We start from the raw sequence: 11,184 nt of genomic DNA, 5'->3' as shown, positions 1-11,184 counted from the left end.
CACCCACACCAGAATCAGACCCAAAGCAAGACTCGGACCCGGACCCGGACCCAAACTCGAACCCAGACTAGGATCAGAACCAAGGACTTACACCCAGAACCGACTCTAGACCCAGATCAGGATTGGAAATTGGGACACGAACCCAACCTAGACCAAGACCCAGGAGGCGAACCCACACCCGGAGCTTGATCTGGACCTAGACTGAAATCCGGACCTGAACCCAAACTCAAACAAGGACTCGAACTCAAGGACCCGAACTCAAACCCAAACTCGAACACAGAATCGCAAATGGAACTAGAACCGAACTAGAACTAGCACCAGGACAAGGACCTAAACCCACACCCGAACCCAGCTCAAAATTCAGACAGAGACCTAAACCCGAACTGAGACTAGGACTCGAACCTGAACATAGACCGGACCAGAACCCACACAATAATCGGGACTTAGACCCAAAATTAGGATATGGACCTGGGAAACAGAACTAGGACCCGGACCTGGTACCCGACCAAGACCCAAACTTGAACATACGTCCCAGCTCGTGACCCAGCACCAGAAATGGAACGAGACTGGGACCAAAAAGTGGGATCCGGATCTGGACCCAGGGCTTGGACAAAACCTGTAGTCGGTGTCTGGATTTGGGACCTAGCCCTTTAACCGAACCTTGACAAGGGCCCGAAACAACACCCGAACCTAAACCCAGTCCCAAACCCAAAAGTGGACCCGAACCCGTACGCTGTGACCCAAAATTGGAACCAAAACTGGAAGTTGACTGGGACTGGAACTAGGACTTTGACTTGGAATCATAACTGAAATTGGACCTATATCTAGTACCGTAACTGGAATAGGACCCGGACTCCAAATCAGACCTAGACTCGAATTGGGAGCCGGACTTGGATCCCCACCCAAACCTGGACTCGAGACCCAAACCAAAACCTGAACTCAGACCAAAAGGTGGAACCAGACTAGGGACACAATACTAGGGTCGAGACATAGAACCGCACCCCAATCACGATCCTGAACCCATACTCAGAAATGGGACTTGCGACCTGAACCAGAACCAGACCGAGACCTGTGACAGTGATCCAGATCTTGACTCAGGATTCGGGTAACGGGGCCTGGAACAAACCAGTAGTCGGTGTCTAGATCTAGGACTCAGACTAGGACCAGAACCCAGACAAAGAACCAAAACTGAACCCAGATCTAGACCTGGGACCCAAAACTAGAACCTGAACAAGAATCGTCGAACCAGGACCCTAGAACAAGACTAGGACCGTGACCAGGACCAGGACCCAGACATAGAACCGAACACAGACCTAGCCTTAGACCCAAACTGAGACTAGAACTCGGGCCTAGACACGGACGTGTACCCAGACCGGAACTGAGACCCAGACCTAGACCTAAACTGGGACCCGATCCCAAACACAGACTTGGACCTAGATAGGGATCTGGATACGAACCTGGACTCGGACAAAGACCAAGACTAGAATCGAAATGCTAGACCTAGATCTGAACTAAGATCCTGACCCAGACCCAAACTTGGACCCGCACTCTTGACCCGAACTTGGACCTGGACCCAAACCTAGACCGAGATCGGGGTCCAGAACTGGACAGAAACCCCAACACAGACTCGGACCCGAACTCAAACACCCACACCGAGAATTAGACCAAAAGCAAGACCCAGACCCGGACCTAAACTCGAACCAAGACTAGGACCAGAACCAAGGACTTAGACCCAGAACTGAATCTAGACTCAGATCAGGATTGGAACTTGGGACACGAACCCAACCTAGACCAAGACCCAGGAGGAGAACCCACACCCGGAGCCTGATCTGGACCTAGACTGAAATCCGGACCCGAACCCAAACTCAGACAAGGACTCGAACTCCGACCCAAACTCAAACCCAAACTCGAAGTTAGAATCGCAAATGGAACTAGAATTGAACTAGAACTAGCACCAGGACAAGGACCTAAACCCACACCCGAACCGAGACTAGGACTCAAACTCGAACCTAGACAAGACCCAAAAGCACACAATAATCGGGACCTAGACCCAGAATTAGGATATGGACCTAAGAAACAGAACTAGGACCGAGACCTAGTGCCCGACCCAAACTCGAACTTTAAGTGTAAATTTCCTGAAGCCTTCACTATCTATTTATAGCATTCCACTAGGGTTAGGTTTGAATTATTTGACATGAAAATAATGAAAATATCAAATGATAAACCTTATAAAAGTGGCCGACCTATACAATATGGATTTGGGCCTCACTTTTTGCAATTTTGCAGTTTTATCATTTCTGCATCTCATTTTCTCAAAAATGCCAATTTTCAAATTAAACCATTTAAATGCCAATTCTAACTATTTAATAACAATAAATAATTATTAAATAGTATTGTCATTTATCATATTTATTAATTGAGCCATACAATGTATCATAATTAACAAATATGCCCCTAAAACTCTTTCTTTACAATTTCGCCCTTACTTAGTGAAAAATTCACAAATAGACATAGTCTAAATTGAGAATTATAATTCATTAATCAAAACCAATTATATGAGTCTTACAAGCAATATTATCTCAACTAGTGGGGGGACCATGGGTCTATATAACCGAGCTTCCAATAAGCAGATCAAGAATTTATAACCTAAATTCACTGACTTATTAATTCTTCGTTGAATCCACGCATAGAACTTAGAATTGCACTCTCAGTATATAGAATGCTCTCTATGTTCCACCATATAGACACATCATTAGTTATCCATTGTTATAATCCTAATTTGATCAACGATCCTCTATATGAATGATCTACAGTGTCAAGGGATTATATTACCGTTACACCCTACAATGTATTTTATCCTTAAAACACTTAACCCCGTATAAATGATATTTCAGCTTATGTGAAATGAGTACTCCACCATTTATTTTCATTTGGTAAAGCTCGAAGGAGATCATCCTTTACTTACCATTCGCCAAATAGAAGCTATAGATTCCATGTTTATGTTAGCACTCCCACTCAATTGCACTACCGTGTTCCCAAAATGTACGTATCACCCTGACCCAAAAGTAGGCTGTTGTGAAAATTCTATTGCTTTATAATTGCGGAAGTGTACACAATCACAAACAAGTAATACAATGATAAGTAAATCAAAGTTCGTCTCCACAGGGACTTTTTACTAAATAATGTTAAATCAACTAAAAGTAATTCCAAGAATTTCAAATAAAAATAAAATAAAGTCACACATTAATTCACAAGAAAAATTGATAGCTTTGAATCTAAACTTGAGAACTAATTTTTTAAACTAAATAAACTAAAAATAAGAAACTAAAAGTGATTAAAATGGTGGTAATTTCAGATTTGGAAATTAGACTTGGGTGATTAATTTCCACTTGTATGTCCCAGTTGATACAACAATGTCCCAGCAATGATTCAGCAATCCTGGCAGAGTTAACAAATTTCAACAAAAACCAGCAAGCTTTTTCCAAAACTTGCAACTAACCATTCATAATCTCACAATGCATTCCTACATCAGTTTAGATCACAAATAGCCCAATAAAGCATCAAATCCTTAGTTATACATGGTAGCAAAATATTCCTATTTCACTACTAATTAATACCTAAAAGAAAAGGTAAAAATCATGCATCAATTAGGAGGGTTCAACTAGGTCTTACTTTTCCAAGTAAGAGCTAGCTTGCTAAATGTTAAAAATGGCCAAGAATTAACATTCATTCAACATTTCATCACAACTAATTGAACAAAGACAAGATTACTTCATCATTGCAAAGCCAAAACACTAGTCCATACAAGGGTTTATAACCACCCAAATCTCAAAAAGTTTAGTTCATAGCTGAAATTAGAAACTCAAAACCAGAAAATGTATTGTTCATGAAGTTAAAGAAAAGCTTAAAGAGAAGAAAATGATACAAAACGAAGTGGAGAGCAAGAGAGATGAGTGTTGAGCTCAAATCCTTCTTTGAATGTTGCCTTCTTCTCCTTCTTCTCAATCTTCTTCTTCTTTGTACTCTCTTCCTTCTTTGTACTTAGAAACCTTTTTTTTTTCTGCTGTAAGTTTTTAAATGCTTGGTATTCAAGTGCAGCCACCCTCTCTCTATTCATGTCCTCCCTTTTTCTTTTTGCCACCCAATTAGGGTACCAAAGTTTACCCTAATTGGAAATCCCAATCATCACCCACTTGTCCTTCATTTTCCACATGTTTGTTGAGTCAATATCCAAATTCCGCCACCTCAGCTCGTTTTTCTTTTCATTAAAGCCAGCTGGACTATCTGCCAAAATAAACTTACTGGGCTGACAAATTGCTACGCGATGAGTGCTACGGCCTGATACCGATTAGCAATAATCATTTTCCTGCTCCTTTTTCTCCTTGTCCCAAACATTTTCAAATACCTATTCTTGTATTTTTTTCTGCTTAAAACACATAAAAACAATAACATAAGTCTATTTAACACTTACTAACACACACACTTTCATTTATTACAAAGACACAACAAACTAGACACAATTACACAATATGAACATTAGTTGATCCACCATTCACATTAAATTCAAGCTTAAAGATATGAAATTAACTCTAAATCTTAGAGTTATCAACACCCCAAACTTAGAATCTTGCTCGTCCTCGAGCAATGACAACACAAAATAAACAAAGTAAAACACACAACAAATTTTACACAAAGACTCACACACAAGACACATGAGAGATTCTATAGAAATTCAAGATGGCCTAGTGAACATTGACGCTCTCAGAAAAAATGGAATTAAATGGAATATGAAATTGCTTGCCGTAACTTTACACGCTGCCCCTTTAACGTTCTTGTCATTGGATAACATTAATATCTCCCAAAAGTCACCTAATCAACAATTTATACAAGTATATCCCATCTAAACTTTGAACTTTCTGCAATTACCTTAAACTTTTTTCTTTTTTTTTCATTCATTTAAGCTCCATAAGTTGGATTAGTGCACTCATCTCCACTAATGTAGTCTAAACTTATCCCCTTGATCAATAGGACTTTATTAGGCTTGTAATGTTAAGCTTGGGTTAGGGTATGGTAAAGGATGTATTTTAGCTAGCTCAACACCTAACCACTTCACTTGTCAAAAACCGAGCCTCTTCCTAATGATATTTATTTATTTATTTTTTTTTAACTCACTCCCCTAATTCAACACTCACAAGTACTTGATATTAAAATTAACTTCCCTTGCTATGTTTATTCTCTCTTTTTTTTTTTATTTTTTTTCTTTGCTGAATATTTTTTTTTTTAAACTAAAAAGGAATTTAGTACTACATTATACTTATATATAGCAAGAGAAAGTTATTAAAAATGCATACTAATATACCTTGTGAGCTAATTCCCCCACCCCAAACTTACAACCCAACATTGTCCCCAATGTGGCTAAAAGTATAATCTTGAATTAGCTCGCCACAAGTTACACTCACCACACTCACCCCAAACTTAATGTGAAACTTGGCTCTTGACAAGTGAGCAATTAAGTTAGGATATATGTGGAAATGCAATTTAGAATGGATGTGATATGGATGATCGGGTTGCACAACAAGAATAGGCTAAACGGCTCAAACTTGGGTGACTAGGGAAAAATGCATTTTATAGGGAAGGTTAGAAAAGCTCAAACGTCCAAGGATGGCCTAAATCATTTCAAGGGACAAGTCGAACTAGGATTTCGCTTCAAGGAGATACACTAACCAATTCTAGATGCTAAAATTACATGTGAAATAATCGTATAAGAAATGCAAAGCATGGTGGAAAAATACAAGTATAAACTAGTGAGGAGAGACTAAGGGAAACATCCATAATATCCAATAATGCAGCATGATAAGGCAACAAGTAAAATTAGGCAGCAACAATAATGGAATGGGCGGAAAGTATCATCATCGAGCAGAGCACTAGGCCACTGAAAAACTCATAAATCTCTCAATGTCAAACTAACAATCACATAAACAACATAAAATAAAAGTTTCAAACACAAAAGACAACACACAATGAGCACAAGACAATCTAAACACAAACAACACAAAACAGAAAAATATAAAATAGCTTAGGTATGAGAAAAACTCCCTCTACTCGGAGTCCTCGTGGGGCTCCTCGGTGTTCGAAGCTGATGGGCCTCCCCACGGGTCTAGAACATGCTGAGGGAAGTCCGGGAACTTGGGATCAAAACGGGGCGTAGTCCTCTTGAATGCACGTTCCATGACGACGTCACGCTTCTGCTCATAATCCCACATCGCGTGCAATCGATCACACATTTGTTGTTGCACTTGCTCAAAGCGAGCAAAGCGATCTACGGGAGGCTCCGTTGCTGAAGACGCCGCTAGGGTAGGCGTTGTTTTCGGGGCTCGAGGTGGACCAAAATTTATAGGCCCCCGAGGATTCAGAGCGCCTTCTTCCTTCCACATGGGTACACCCGCCTTGCGGCAAAGAGCAGTGATGGTAGCAGGGAGAAATAACTTCCCCTTCCCCCTGTGTGCACAATCAGCAATCTCTTGGGCAAGGACAGCCCCGACGTCAACATCCCAGCCCATTCTAATGCAATAGAGCATCCAGGCGCGGTCTCTGCTGACGGTCGAATCATGTGAAGTAGGGCAGAGAGCAGTTTGCACGAATGTATACCAACATTTCAACTCGTGCTCCAAATCAGTGCGCCGAAATCGAAGATTGCCATAACTATCAAAACTCCATTCAGATCCTGGCTTAGCGAGCGTCGGCATCATGTCACCCACAGTCTCGTCGCTCACCTGCCCTTTTTGCGCGGAGTATTGGCACTCGACAGAGCTTAACCCAAACAGGTCGTTGATTGCTGCAGCTGAAAATGAGACTGGGACTTCACGCACCACCACTACAGTTGGCCATTCTTGGGATAGGAAGTTGGCGTAAAATTCCTTGACAACTTCCATGACCGCCTGCTCTCTTTGTTGGACAAAAAGTCCCCAATCTCGCTGATGAATCGTTGCACTGACCCATTCGGGCAACTCATCAATGTCCTCAATATCGGCTACTAAACCACGCTCCATATAAAATTCCCGATTGTCCACCTTCTCGTGATACTTTGTCTCAGCTGCCGGGCAATGAAACTTAGGAATTTCATGCAGTGATTTCTTTTTATTCTTGTTGGTGGTCTTCTTAACTTTGGGCATTTTCTTGTATTTCCACTTGCACACTATCCCAACACAATGAATTTCTTCTTTGTTGCCTTACTCACTGCTGCCCCTAAACACAACAAGAACTCGTACAATGTACGTCACTGTCTCCAACCCACTCTTGTTCAATAACTACTACTTTTGCCAACCCACACCACACCAAGTAACTTTTGACACCTTACACACAATCCACGTAGTACTTGGCCATGATACTTCCCCTGTGGAACTCTTCCAATGTCTAATTTATCCAACAACACAAATCAGTTCAAACTTGCACTATTTCTAACATTACCACTGCCAATTCACACCATTTCACTAATTATCACCATCATAAAACCCACGGCAGAAACAATTAGACATTCAAAGTCACACCGAAAAGTTCCAAATTACAACCCGAATGTCAACTATCAATGGAACCGAATTAACCTCTTGTGCACTCAATGAACTCTCTTCCCTGCAACAATCTGTCCACAATCAGTTTTTTTTTTTTTTTTTTTTATTCACCAATTTTTTTTTCAGCTCAATAATCTTCAACAGTTCCACCACATTTCCATTCAAAACATCCAAGCTAAAATTAGCACACTGCTACCACACTTAAATCACAATGACAATCCTTAGCACCCTTTAACAGAATATTAACAGTCCATGACAGCCACCAATTATGCAATTCAACCCAAAATAACTTTCAAATTAAATCACCAAATCAGAACTTAGCTTGGATTGGCTGAAAAATTTGGCTTGACAGAGAACTCTCGGTTGCTGTGTTTTGAATGAAGTTCGAATGAGACAACTCGGGCGTATGGGTGCAAGCTGAAGGGAACGGAGATGGAGCTGTGATTTGAGTCGGCTGGATTGTTGAACTTGGTGGTTCGCGTTAGAGGTTGCTGCGCCTGGTTGTGAGTGGTGTAGTTCGAAGGTAGAGCTTGAAGTCGACCTGGTGCGAGATGTGGGTGGAAAGTGCGACTGGAACTAGGTGCGGGCAGTGTGATGGTGTGCGATGTACGGGGATGGCTGATGGTGAAATCGAAGGCTGGGTTGGCTTCGTGGTTCTGATATGAGTGAATGGAGGTTGAGTCGCGGTTTCTGGGTGCGATTTGGTGGTTCGAAGGTTGGTTGGGTTCACGGGAGTGGATGGGTTGTGAACAATGGTGGTTTCTGGTGAAGTCGTGGGTGGCTACTGGGTGATTATCGAGTGAGGGTGGAAGTTCGGTTGAATGGAGATGAAGTGCTGGGTTCGAACTTGGCTTGAACGGAGCCTATGATGTTCACGGGTGAATGCTGGTGGTGGAGATGCGATTTGGGTGAAGGAGGCTTCGGCTGGTTCAGCTGTTCAAGAGTAATGAAGGAGATGAATTGAATGTGGTAGGGTTGAGGATGGGTTGACCATTCATTGGGCTGGTCAACTCGCTGGGGCCCAGTTGACCAAAGAATTTGGCCCAAAACTAATTTAAATATTGTGAAGTGGGGTCTTTGTATCTCCAAAAAAATGACTTGGGCTCACTCAATTCAACACTAAAGTACAACTTCAAATAATTAGTCTGAACAATAATAGACCTATCCAATGATTGAATCATGAACAACATGACAAAACTATGTTTTTTCTGACAGACCAGTCACTTTATTTTTTTCAAACCCCAGTTCATTTGATCTGCCTACAACCCAAAACACTTCTTGCTAAGCTGTTGCTATAGCAACTGAACAGCAACCTGACACCCCAAACTTAGTGCTTTTGCCCAAATCAAAATTTCTTCATTCCATAGCCTATTTCACTTGATTCTCTGCACAAAGGAAAGAAAATTATCAATTTCACCATGAAGATTATTTATAGCTGTTGCTCCTAAATTCGCCCAATATACGTGGACCAGTCAAGAGGGAACACGTGGATCAGATAACTTGGAAAGATTTGCTAAGTCTTTTTATGCCACCAGGAAGCGCTATTAACATGGGTCCCGGAGGAGACACCCGGAGTATAAGCTACTCCCGGAAGCTAGTATAGCGTGAAGGCTCTCTGGGATGTGTCAGGTCTCTCCCGAGAAATCAAGTCGCATTTAATGCTGCATGGGAGGAAGCGTGTTGGGACTGTAACACGCAATAAAGTCTGACGGCACAACCCCCAAACAGCAGCGCTACAGTAATGATCATTTAAGTCTAGCGACGGCTACTCTGCGAAGAGTCACGTCAATCATAAGACAAAAAGGACATTCTCCATGAAAGCCCTACAGCACCTAGGGATTTGACCATGCATCACCCATGGTATATTCATCAGAAATGCCCAACTTTATGGATACTTACAGATACATGTGTAAGAACAATTCTAGGGATTACCCCACCAAAACACTATAAATACCCCCTCAAAGCTCATTTAATGGGGTCGGAGAATCTTGGTTGCAAAAGAGCAAGAAGAGAAAAACTCACCAAGAACATTCTCCGTGTTTAAGGAAAAAACATTCTCTCAAGTGTAAAATCTGTATTAAATACATCCATTAATAGCAGTGGCTCGTGGACTAAGGCTCATTAACGCCCCAACCACGTAAAAAGTCTTCATCTCGCTTTCTTACAGCTTATTATCAAAAATATATTTTAATAGTTGCCGAAAACCTCGGTCAACAATAGCTAATTATAATATATATAGATATAATTTATTTTTTTTTTTATATTTTTTTCTTCTTTTATATATATATATATATTTTTTTTTTTTCAAGGGGTGCCTTTCTTGAATTTTTTTTTTTCTTTTCATTCTTTTTCAATTTTTTTTTTTTCAATTCAATCTCTTTTTTTTTTCTTTAGGCACCCCAAATTACAATGATCAAGCATCTTTCAAAGAAATTGGGGTCTTCTCTCGGTTGACCTCGCCTCTCCAATAGTGTTTCAACCGCTGCCCGTTCACTTTAAATTCCCTCCCGGATTGTTGATCTTTCACTGTAATCGCACCAAAAGGAGTCACTTCTTGCACAGTAAACGGGCCAGACCAATGGGACTTTAATTTCCCAGGAAAGAGTTTGAGCCTTGAATTAAAGAGTAACACTTCTTGTCCTTTTGCAAAAACTCTTTCCTTGATTCTCTCATCATGCCATCTCTTTGTCTTCTCCTTGTACAATTTAGCATTCTCATAGGAAAACAAACGCAATTCATCCAACTCGTTCAGCTGTAACTTTCTTGCTTCTCCAGCTGCTGAAATATCCATATTGAGATGTTTTAGTGCCCAAAACGCCTTGTGTTCTAACTCCACGGGAAGAAGGCATGCTTTCCCATAAACTAGGCGATATGGAGACATGCCTAGAGGAGTTTTATATGCTGTCCTATACGCCCAAAGTGCATCATCGAGGCGTTGGGACCAATCTTTTCTGTTGGGATTTACAACCTTCTCCAATATGCCTTTAATTTCCCGATTAGATATTTCAGCTTGCCCGTTAGTCTGTGGGTGATAGGCAGTAGCAATTTTGTGTTTTACACTATATTTTGCCAAGAGGGCAGCCAACACTTTGTTCACAAAGTGTGTTCCCTCATCACTTATCAAAGCTCTAGGAGTCCCAAACCTTGTAAAAACATGTTTATGAAGGAACTTCATGGCCACTCGAGCATCATTCTTGGGACTAGCAATTGCCTCCACCCACTTTGACACATAATCCACCGCCACTAGAATGTAGAGATTTCCAAAGGATTGTGGGAAAGGTCCCATAAAGTCGATACCCCACACGTCAAACAACTCCACCTTCAAGATACAATTAAGAGGCATTTCATTCCTGGCGGAGATATTTCCAACTCGCTGGCAACGATCACATTGTTGAACAAAAGCATGAGCATCTTTAAAAATAGAAGGCCAATAATACCCCGATTGAAAAACCTTGGCCGCCGTGCGTTGTCCACCAAAATGGCCACCATAAGGAGCTGAATGACAATGCTCCAAGATGCTTCTAACTTCACCCATTGGCACACATCTCCGCACAATACGATCTGGGCACTGCTTGTACAAGTATGGCTCATCCCAAAAATAAAACTTGCTATCATG

The sequence above is a fragment of the Cannabis sativa genome, chromosome 2 (genome assembly GCF_029168945.1).
Source record: "Cannabis sativa cultivar Pink pepper isolate KNU-18-1 chromosome 2, ASM2916894v1, whole genome shotgun sequence".
Classification (NCBI taxonomy): Eukaryota; Viridiplantae; Streptophyta; class Magnoliopsida; order Rosales; family Cannabaceae; genus Cannabis; species Cannabis sativa.
This window is presented reverse-complemented; position numbering follows the sequence as displayed.